General features: G+C 37.1%; 1 long non-coding RNA gene across 1 annotated transcript in view; it reads right to left on the reverse strand.

Annotated features, from left to right (window-relative positions):
* LOC119082779 overlaps positions 1-12,361 on the reverse strand; it is a 322,328-nt gene that overhangs the window by 88,147 nt on the left and 221,820 nt on the right. The window lies entirely within an intron of this gene.

Below are 12,361 nucleotides of genomic sequence, written 5' to 3' on the forward strand. Positions count from 1 at the left end.
ACAAAAACGGAATACATGATCATCACCCATTCGAACCGACCGCGCGAGCAGAATGTACAAATCAACGCTCACACTTTCAAGGTGGTGAACGAATTCGTGTACCTGGGATCTCAGCTAAATACCGACAACAGCATCATGGACGAAATCAAACGGCGAATAACTTTAGGAAATAGAAGCTATTATAGTCTGTTGAACATCCTCAGGTCCAAGTCAGTTAGCAGAGTTTCTAAGTGCACACTGTACAGATCAGTTTGCGGTATCGCTATTCGGCAGGAGGTCGAGGTTGATGAGAGGGGATGAGGATCCGTGAATGATGCATGTGTACGCCGTTATGTCTTGAATGTGGTTGATTGTGGGGTGAATGACCGGCGCAGGATGAGTTCAGCTGGTTGAACGGCTAAGGCCAATTCCAGACTGTCTCTCGGAGAGTGGCGACTCCGCGCAATTCGAGCTAGTCGATCGGAGCTGGAAGTTCATGCTTCCATCCGAAGTGGTCTTCGATACCACCTACCCTACCCGAGGGTTAAATCGGTACCACGGGTGTTGGGAGCCCACCAGGATTGCACTATCCTCCTGGTCCCAACTATGGTTGAGGAGCCTATCCTTGGCTGAAACGTGGTGGCTGTGGTTCAAGTGCGTTTAATACGCTGGGGTACTGCTCCCGGGTGAATTGCAGTAAGGGTTGTGATAGGCCCTTGCCCCACCTTTGGCTATGCTGGTGCATGAAACACCGGCATATAAAGGTAGTCATTTGACGCGCTGATTGAGCGTATCTCAATCTGCTCCTCTTAGAGAGGACGAGATGTTATGCCTTCGGGTGGGTAATCTCGTTAATCTAAAGATATTATTCTGTACAGATCGGTAATAAGACCGGTTGTAACATACGGCTCGGAGTCGTGGTGCATGACACAAAGAGAAGAACAGACGTTACTCACGTTTGAAAGGAAAGTCCTGCGTACAATATTCGGACCGATTCTGGATCCGAATCAAAACAGATGGCGCAGACGATTCAACGTTGAGCTAAAACAGCTTTATGGAGAGCCAGACATAGTCAGGATCATCAAACTGAATAGACTTCGGTGGCTCGGTCATGTGGAACGGATGGAGGAAAATCGTATTCCGAAGAAAATATTGAAAACCAAACCTGAAGGGAAGAGGAATGCAGGTCGACCAAAGGCCAGATGGTTCGATGCAGTCCTCTCAAATCTTCAAACAATCGGTGTCACTCGTTGGGAATCGTTAGCCGCGAATAGGTCCGGTTGGAGAAGCATGTTGGAGAAGGCCAACACCCTTAATGGGTTGTAGTGCCGGTAAAGTAAGTATAGAACGTTAGCTAAACGGCCGCTAACGCTAATTTCCAACGCTAAATCCCCCGCTAACGCTAAAATCAACGGTAATGTCCTGTCAATAAATGGCACCATTGTGAATGCATACACATGGACGACGAAATTTTCGATTTATTTTTAGACCCGTACGAAGTACTGGGGTCTTATAGGTTTACGCATACGTTTGTAACACGTCGAATTGGACTCCCTGAGTAAGGGGAAACCTATTGTGGTTGTCTAGAGATGCCAAATCCGCGAAAAAAAAAATGTCCGTCTGTCTGTCTGCACGATAACTTGAGTAAAACGCATCCGATTTTGAAAATTCTTTTTTTCCCCGTTTGGTAATGTCAAAAGACAGGCTAAGTTCGAAGATGAGTGATTTTGGAGCGACCCCTCCCGAGCTGTGGCCCAATAAGTGCTTTACGGTTTTTCGAAGATATCTCCGGACATTTAAACGTTAAACTTGTAAGTGATACGTCAAATAAAAGGTATTTACAATACCGATCGACAAAAAAAAAGTTTATGGAAATCGGATGACCGACTCGTGAGTTAGACCCCTTGGTGTGGAACAGGCACAGGGCGGCAAGCAGTTTTTGCTTGTAGGTCGGCCACATTTCAACATATTTCGTCTGTTTTAGCTTTATTAGATAGGTATTGACCGTACCAATCAGGGAAAAAATTTTTTATGAAATTATGTTCTCCGGAGCGTGAGCTAGGTCTCTTGGAGTGAGCTCTTATCTGGCTACTCGGAAGTACAGTGAACGTGGAGTATTTTGTCAATATCTCAAGTAAATTTTGACCGAATTTCATGAATTTTTTTTGTTTGAAAGGTATTAACGAATGTAAAGCGTCGGTACTATTTCCGGTCTCCTAACAAAATGGCTGCCGGCGGCCATATTGAATTTTAGTAAAATAGAAATATCTTGGGAAAAATGATACTTAGAGAGTTTCTGTTAACATGGAAATAATTTGTTATGTGTGTGGGGTTTCAGGGATTCCATATACGGACATCTATATATACCTATATACAGCTATATTGAGCTATATACAGGCATATAGAGCTATATAATAGCATATATTTATCTGTGAAATGTTTATTTATAGTGAAATATAGGTAAATATAGCGGTATATAGCTGTTTAAATAGGAATTTATGAAATTTGTCTTCGTACGGGGCTGTCTATATTGCCTCCGGCAATTTAGTTGTATATGATAATAAGGCAAAGAGTGGATAATGTAAGTGATTTTAAAGGGAGAATAGTTTTTCAGCAGAGAAGAAAATGAAGTAAGAGAAATGAAGAGTTTCACATTAAAGGCTTTTGATACGAATAGGTGTTTCGTACGGGTCGGCGTTAGCTATGTTTCATTTATTATTTTAAAAGGTCATCCGGATCAATATTGTATTACTGCAATCCGTAAATCTAATTTGCAGTAAGGTAGTGACACTGTGCTGGAAAAAATCTATAAACTTTCCAATGAGCTGTTCGACGACAAACATCCTACACTACACAACAAACACGTGGTTAACCTGCAATTGAAACACCTGAAAATAATTTTGTGATTATTACTCCCACAATGTGATCGGATTAACATTTTATCAATGGAATTAGTAGATCTGACTTGTAGGAAGCCAGCGGTATTAAGCTGGAAACGTTTTTTATTCTCTTTTTAATGTTACAAATAGTATCCTCCACACGACGAACATGTAGTTGGAAAATGCCATTCGTAAAACGTTTTATTGCAATCAAAAGTGAATAAAACTTTTCCAGCTTAATACCGCTGGCTTCCTACAAGTCAGATCTACTAATTGCATTGATAAAATATTGATCCGATCACATTGTGGAAGTAATAATCACAAAAATAATTTCATGTGTTTCAATTGCAGGTTAACCACGTGTTTGTTGTGTAGTTGAGGATGTCTGTCGTCGAACAGCACATTGTAAAGTTTATAGATTTTTTCCAGCACAGTGTCGCTGCCTTCCTGAAAATTAGATCTACGGATTGCAGTTATAAAATATTGATCCGGATGACCTTTTCAAATAATAAATGAAAAATAAATCGAAAATTTCGTCGTCCATGTGTATGCATTCACAATGGTGCCATTTACTGACAGGACATTACCGTTGATTTTAGCGTTAGCGGGGGATTTAGCGTTGGAAATTAGCGTTAGCGGCCGTTTAGCTAACGTTCTCTAGTAAGTAAGTAAGTTACCAACGTTCGCCCAGACAACAACGGAAAGAAGGAGACGACACTTCTATCATAAGTAAATGAATTTATTTAACATTTTTACAATAGGCTCCATTCAACAAACAAGGACTATCGAAGTTCCTTCACTCACTGTTGCATCGGATCTAATATTGACAAAATCCTGTCCTCATCTAATCCGCAGACACTTTCGATTGCTCGCATCTGTTTGAAAAATTCATTTCGAGAACGTTCTTTTTCTGCATTTTTTTCAGCTTTAGTTAGTGCGTCGATTCTGCCGATTAATGTAACAGTCAGAGCTAGATTCACTGTTTCATTTTTATCCAATTCGTCGACAATACACTTTGATTCGACGGGGAGCTTCCTTTGGATAGAGTCGTTTAGAGATTGTCTTAAGAAACGAATTTTTTCCGTAATCAAGCGGAGACATTGAACTGATGGTTCGGTTGATGGAAAATCGTTCGGTAATTTTCCGACGCTCTTCAAATATTGTGCATAGCAGACGCTAATACCATCGATAACTATTTCATCTTCGGCGACGGTTACAATAACACAAAAAATTGCACAAAACACAAACAACGAGAAGCTTGGCATCATCTTACTATTGTAGTCTCGAACAACTCTTGAAGTATACTGGCAGGAAACTAACTGTTGATCAGCTTTCATAGACTCTCTGAACTACTGCCTTCAAATCTCAGATAAAACTGCAATGTTTGCAGGTTTACTGAACAGGAAATAGATAAGAAACAGAGGAAATCTTCAACGAAAGGTTACTCATTTCCATTTGAAATTTTATCAATTTTGTTGACAACAATTCTTCTTGGTGTATATGACGCTAAATCAAATCTTTTTTCACGTCTTACACGTCCATTTGGCTAGAAATATTTGAAATTATGTAAATTTAGTGCTTTGGGGACAGTTGTAGGGATAACTCAGCTGATATAAGAGATCATTTTCATTGAACAAATGAAGATATCTTCCACTTATTAGTCAACTATTATTATGTCTAAAGTAAGGCATAATGATGGCAGGTCATAAAACCGTTATATAAACTTATAAATCCAGAAGTAAACCCAAAAAAATCGACAAAATCACTTAAAAATCTGAAGTTCGATAACTGGTAAGATGGTGGACCATGAGGAGCGATAAAATTTTAGGAACTAACCTAGTACCACCTCAATAATCTCAAAAGTCCTGAAGGGAACTAAAAAGTACAAGTTGAAAGCCCCAAATATCCCAGAATTCTACACGTGGGAGCGTTGTGGGAGGAAAACGTTTTTAAGCATTCTTCCCCATTTGACCTCAGGAATGTAGTTGCCTCGAGAGTTGCCTTCAAAAAAATCTCTGAAATACCAATATTTTTTGTCAATTTTAACCCTATTCCCATTGTAGTTCAGGATGATGAACTAGAAACCAACTTATTTAGCAAGTTTATTCCCCTCAACGACTCAATGAAACTACAATTGACCTGTTACAAACGGCTGTCATCTGTTATCGACAACGACAGCAAAAATAAACGAAAAGCTCTGACTAATGAGGTCTTATATAGCATGTTAAAAAAAAATGAAGTAAAAGATTTCTGAAAGCAATCTATGAAACTATACGATCGAATGAAGTAATAGATCAGATAGTAAAACTGTTAAGGCCAACACACACTAGCATCTAGTGTCATCGGGAATACGATATTTCTATTGTTTAAATCACCAAAAATCTGTTAAAACCGGTTTTAACAATAGAAATATTATATTCCCAACTGACACTAGATGCTAGTGTGTGTTAGCCTTTAATATACTTGCCCTCTGTGACACGTTAATTTTCTACCCCTTCTTTAAAAAATCTTATTTTTACATTAGCAACACACACACTGACACAGTTACCAATCCAGTCAAAAAATAAATTTCTCAATTCACTGATGAAGACTACTGTTAGTAGCCGAAAGCTTGGAAATAAAATCAATTTTAAAAACCTAATGCTTGATTTCCACTTACCAAAAAAGTACTTCGTGAGAGTGACAAAATAGAACTTTGTTCAATTTTTGCTTTGTTCATTTGACAGCTTGCTCTCTCACGGCTCTCTTATGGACTAATTTTGTTGAGTGGAAACCATACTTAAACCACGCAACTAATTCATAAAAAAATGAAAATTTTATTGAAATAGCGGAAAAGGAGTGACCTTGACCTAGCAACATCCGAGCTGATCCCTGTGAACATTCCCAGAGAGTTCGAACATGAAAACACTGACAATGGAGCTACCACCTGGTTTTCTCTCTTACACTCACAATTCTCATTACTAAGAAAGCGCTGGGTCGCTACTCGGTATGCAGTATACTTACATACTAACAACAATCACCGTCGCTTGACCAAGTGATCGTACTAGCTACAAATCTTGTTATTACCAGTTTCATCGTCCAATTACAAGGGTAAGTCGCAGAACAAATGACTATTCGTATCGAGTAAGGTAATAATTTGGAATAGGTTTCCAACCGTGGCCTTGCGGTGGACTCAAATTTGACACTTCACATAATTCATATTTGAAAGAGCGGAAAAAAGGGAAAAAAGGGAAAAAAGAAAATTATTCAACTGGTCTCGATGGGTGATTTGTATGTAAAAGTTCAGTTCACTCAGGCCCAGGCCCAAAAAAGCCCTTACAACTAACGAAAAATTTATAAGGAAAATTTCGCTCACTTCGCTCGCTAGTGAAAGCAGGGCTTATTATTGAGAATTTTTTTCATAATTTTTTCAGAATTATCCAATAATTAAAATTCCCAATCAGCCCTGTTCTATGACCGTTAGAAAATTCCCATTTTTGGTACATTTTCTGGGAATTTTATCTAAAGCCGGTAGAAAATTCCTATTTTTGGCACAATTTCAAAGAAATTTTATCTAAAACCGCTAGAAAATTCCCATTTTTTGCACATTTTATGGGAACTTTATCTAAAGCCGCTAGAAAATTCCCATTTTTTGTACATTTTCTGGGAATTTTTTCTATTGCAACGCTTATTATTGAGAATCTTTTTCAGAATATTCTGAATTTTTTCAAAATTTTTGGAATTTTGGAATTAAAATTCTCAGCAATAAGCCCTGAGTGAAAGTATACAAGTGTTGATTAGGAAAGGAAAGAATTTCGGTGTTTTCGGCAATTTGTACAATAAATGAGCCAATGAATCGGCAAGGAGAATGCCGTAAAATAATACAATTATATTCGAACCAAATTTAATGGTAAAAATTTGGTTCGAATACATAAATCGAAAAAAAAATTAACTGAAAGGCCTCAGTAGGAAATCGAAGAAAATATTGAGAGAATTGACTCAGTACGAAATCGAATAATAAATTGAGAGAAAGGCCTCAGTAGAAAAATTTCGATTGGAAATCAAAGATTTTGCCTATGTTCGCTGAAATTGGCTACATTTGTTTAAAATTTTAAAAACCCCTGTCGGGACTTCGCCCGACTGAAGCCAAAGGCATATCATTCATATCATCTATATAATCTATATATGAAGCAAAAGGCCCTTCGGGAATCGCCCGAATGCCCAGTATGGTCAGTCCGGGTTTGAGTTCACTAGGAACAAACCAGTTAATTTAACTGAGTTCCACACACTTTTGACATTCTCTGTATAGGGTGTGTAAAGATCTGGAACATCCCTTAAGGCAGTCTAATTATGACTTTTTGTGTCACTGTCGTCAAGCACAAGAAAAATTCCTCTGCAAAATCGATATGTTGACATTTAACGTAATAATTTAGTCCGTGAACAAGTTATCAACATAAGATAATGAGCCATAGTATACAAGTCTGATTAGAAGTCATGAAGTAGATAAAAGCGTTTCATTTTCAAATTACCAAACTGCACCGAGACTGCACCGAGACTTTTTAGCCCCGTACGAAATACAAAGGGGCTTATAGGATTACGATGCCGTGTGTAATTGATGGAATTCGAAGCAGACGGTGAGGGCAAAGTGTTTGCCTATGTTCATAGATGACGAATCCGCAATAAAAATTTTGTCTGTCCGTCTGTCCGTCTGTTCGTCTGTTCGTCTGTCCGTCACGTCGATATCTTGAGTAAATCAAATCCGATTTCAAAAATTCCCTGAAAGATAGTCGAAATAGTGAGGCTAAGTTCGAAGATGGGCATATTCGGGTCGGCCCTTCGTGAGTTAGGCAAAATATTTATATCGTGATATTTATGGCAAAACAAACGATGGAAATGTAAATGACATGGCAAATGATAGTTGTTGTCAATACCAATGTAGGAAAAAAAAGTTTTTTAAAATCGGGTGAGTGGACCGTGAGTAAGGGCCTTAGAAGTGAAATGCTACTAGGGCCCTATGTGTATTTTACATTGAACTCGAGTAAATTTCATTCGTTTTTCGTAATTTTTGTGTCATTTGGAAGGTAATCAAAGGCCGAATAGAATGTTGTTTAAAAAAAATTAAATTTGGGTCCTTGGACTAAGGCCGCTACTAGGGCCCTATGTGTATTTTACATTGAACTCGAGTAAATTTCATTCGTTTTTCGTAATTTTTGTGTCATTTGGAAGGTAATCAAAGGCCGAATAGAATGTTGTTGAAAAAAAAATTAAATTTGGGTCCTTGGACTAAGGCCACTACTAGGGCCCTATGTGTATTTTACATAGAACTCGAGTAAATTTCATTCGTTTTTCGTAATTTTTGTGTCATTTGGAAGGTAATCAAAGGCCGAATAGAATGTTGTTGAAAAAAAAATTAAATTTGGGTCCTTGGACTAAGGCCGCTACTAGGGCCCTATGTGTATTTTACATATAACTCGAGCAAATTTCATTCGTTTTTCGTAATTTTTGTTTCATTTGGAAGGTAATCAAAGGCCGAATAGAATGTTGTTGAAAAAAATTAAATTTGGGTCCTTGGACTAAGGCCGCTACTAGGGCCCTATGTGTATTTTACATTGAACTCGAGTAAATTTCATTCGTTTTTCGTAATTTTTGTGTCATTTGGAAGGTAATCAAAGGCCGAATAGAATGTTGTTGAAAAAAAAATTAAATTTGGGTCCTTGGACTAAGGCCGCTACTAGGGCCCTATGTGTATTTTACATAGAACTCGAGTAAATTTCATTCGTTTTTCGTAATTTTTGTGTCATTTGGAAGGTAATCAAAGGCCGAATAGAATGTTGTTGAAAAAAAAATTAAATTTGGGTCCTTGGACTAAGGCCGCTACTAGGGCCCTATGTGTATTTTACATATAACTCGAGCAAATTTCATTCGTTTTTCGTAATTTTTGTTTCATTTGGAAGGTAATCAAAGGCCGAATAGAATGTTGTTGAAAAAAATTAAATTTGGGTCCTTGGACTAAGGCCGCTACTAGGGCCCTATGTGTATTTTACATTGAACTCGAGTAAATTTCATTCGTTTTTCGTAATTTTTGTGTCATTTGGAAGGTAATCAAAGGCCGAATAGAATGTTGTTGAAAGAAAAATTAAATTTGGGTCCTTGGACTAAGGCCGCTACTAGGGCCCTATGTGTATTTTACATATAACTCGAGCAAATTTCATTCGTTTTTCGTAATTTTTGTTTCATTTGGAAGGTAATCAAAGGCCGAATAGAATGTTGTTGAAAAAAAAATTAAATTTGGGTCCTTGGACTAAGGCCACTACTAGGGCCCTATGTGTATTTTACATTGAACTCGAGTAAATTTCATTCGTTTTTCGTAATTTTTGTTTCATTTGGAAGGTAATCAAAGGCCGAATAGAATGTTGTTGAAAAAAAAATTAAATTTGGGTCCTTGGACTAAGGCCGCTACTAGGGCCCTATGTGTATTTTACATATAACTCGAGCAAATTTCATTCGTTTTTCGTAATTTTTGTTTCATTTGGAAGGTAATCAAAGGCCGAATAGAATGTTGTTGAAAAAAATTAAATTTGGGTCCTTGGACTAAGGCCACTACTAGGGCCCTATGTGTATTTTACATAGAACTCGAGTAAATTTCATTCGTTTTTCGTAATTTTTGTGTCATTTGGAAGGTAATCAAAGGCCGAATAGAATGTTGTTGAAAAAAAAATTAAATTTGGGTCCTTGGACTAAGGCCGCTACTAGGGCCCTATGTGTATTTTACATATAACTCGAGCAAATTTCATTCGTTTTTCGTAATTTTTGTTTCATTTGGAAGGTAATCAAAGGCCGAATAGAATGTTGTTGAAAAAAATTAAATTTGGGTCCTTGGACTAAGGCCGCTACTAGGGCCCTATGTGTATTTTACATTGAACTCGAGTAAATTTCATTCGTTTTTCGTAATTTTTGTGTCATTTGGAAGGTAATCAAAGGCCGAATAGAATGTTGTTGAAAAAAAAAATTAAATTTGGGTCCTTGGACTAAGGCCGCTACTAGGGCCCTATGTGTATTTTACATAGAACTCGAGTAAATTTCATTCGTTTTTCGTAATTTTTGTGTCATTTGGAAGGTAATCAAAGGCCGAATAGAATGTTGTTGAAAAAAAAATTAAATTTGGGTCCTTGGACTAAGGCCGCTACTAGGGCCCTATGTGTATTTTACATATAACTCGAGCAAATTTCATTCGTTTTTCGTAATTTTTGTTTCATTTGGAAGGTAATCAAAGGCCGAATAGAATGTTGTTGAAAAAAATTAAATTTGGGTCCTTGGACTAAGGCCGCTACTAGGGCCCTATGTGTATTTTACATTGAACTCGAGTAAATTTCATTCGTTTTTCGTAATTTTTGTGTCATTTGGAAGGTAATCAAAGGCCGAATAGAATGTTGTTGAAAGAAAAATTAAATTTGGGTCCTTGGACTAAGGCCACTACTAGGGCCCTATGTGTATTTTACATAGAACTCGAGTAAATTTCATTCGTTTTTCGTAATTTTTGTGTCATTTGGAAGGTAATCAAAGGCCGAATAGAATGTTGTTGAAAAAAATTAAATTTGGGTCCTTGGACTAAGGCCGCTACTAGGGCCCTATGTGTATTTTACATTGAACTCGAGTAAATTTCATTCGTTTTTCGTAATTTTTGTGTCATTTGGAAGGTAATCAAAGGCCGAATAGAATGTTGTTGAAAAAAAAAATTAAATTTGGGTCCTTGGACTAAGGCCGCTACTAGGGCCCTATGTGTATTTTACATATAACTCGAGCAAATTTCATTCGTTTTTCGTAATTTTTGTTTCATTTGGAAGGTAATCAAAGGCCGAATAGAATGTTGTTGAAAAAAATTAAATTTGGGTCCTTGGACTAAGGCCGCTACTAGGGCCCTATGTGTATTTTACATTGAACTCGAGTAAATTTCATTCGTTTTTCGTAATTTTTGTGTCATTTGGAAGGTAATCAAAGGCCGAATAGAATGTTGTTGAAAAAAAAATTAAATTTGGGTCCTTGGACTAAGGCCGCTACTAGGGCCCTATGTGTATTTTACATAGAACTCGAGTAAATTTCATTCGTTTTTCGTAATTTTTGTGTCATTTGGAAGGTAATCAAAGGCCGAATAGAATGTTGTTGAAAAAAAAATTAAATTTGGGTCCTTGGACTAAGGCCGCTACTAGGGCCCTATGTGTATTTTACATATAACTCGAGCAAATTTCATTCGTTTTTCGTAATTTTTGTTTCATTTGGAAGGTAATCAAAGGCCGAATAGAATGTTGTTGAAAAAAATTAAATTTGGGTCCTTGGACTAAGGCCGCTACTAGGGCCCTATGTGTATTTTACATTGAACTCGAGTAAATTTCATTCGTTTTTCGTAATTTTTGTGTCATTTGGAAGGTAATCAAAGGCCGAATAGAATGTTGTTGAAAGAAAAATTAAATTTGGGTCCTTGGACTAAGGCCACTACTAGGGCCCTATGTGTATTTTACATAGAACTCGAGTAAATTTCATTCGTTTTTCGTAATTTTTGTGTCATTTGGAAGGTAATCAAAGGCCGAATAGAATGTTGTTGAAAAAAATTAAATTTGGGTCCTTGGACTAAGGCCGCTACTAGGGCCCTATGTGTATTTTACATTGAACTCGAGTAAATTTCATTCGTTTTTCGTAATTTTTGTGTCATTTGGAAGGTAATCAAAGGCCGAATAGAATGTTGTTGAAAAAAAAATTAAATTTGGGTCCTTGGACTAAGGCCGCTACTAGGGCCCTATGTGTATTTTACATATAACTCGAGCAAATTTCATTCGTTTTTCGTAATTTTTGTTTCATTTGGAAGGTAATCAAAGGCCGAATAGAATGTTGTTGAAAAAAATTAAATTTGGGTCCTTGGACTAAGGCCGCTACTAGGGCCCTATGTGTATTTTACATTGAACTCGAGTAAATTTCATTCGTTTTTCGTAATTTTTGTGTCATTTGGAAGGTAATCAAAGGCCGAATAGAATGTTGTTGAAAGAAAAATTAAATTTGGGTCCTTGGACTAAGGCCACTACTAGGGCCCTATGTGTATTTTACATAGAACTCGAGTAAATTTCATTCGTTTTTCGTAATTTTTGTGTCATTTGGAAGGTAATCAAAGGCCGAATAGAATGTTGTTGAAAAAAAAATTAAATTTGGGTCCTTGGACTAAGGCCGCTACTAGGGCCCTATGTGTATTTTACATATAACTCGAGCAAATTTCATTCGTTTTTCGTAATTTTTGTTTCATTTGGAAGGTAATCAAAGGCCGAATAGAATGTTGTTGAAAAAAATTAAATTTGGGTCCTTGGACTAAGGCCGCTACTAGGGCCCTATGTGTATTTTACATTGAACTCGAGTAAATTTCATTCGTTTTTCGTAATTTTTGTGTCATTTGGAAGGTAATCAAAGGCCGAATAGAATGTTGTTGAAAAAAAAATTAAATTTGGGTCCTTGGACTAAGGCCGCTACTAGGGCCCTATGTG

The sequence above is a fragment of the Bradysia coprophila genome, unplaced genomic scaffold, assembly GCF_014529535.1.
Source record: "Bradysia coprophila strain Holo2 unplaced genomic scaffold, BU_Bcop_v1 contig_476, whole genome shotgun sequence".
Lineage (NCBI taxonomy): Eukaryota > Metazoa > Arthropoda > Insecta > Diptera > Sciaridae > Bradysia > Bradysia coprophila.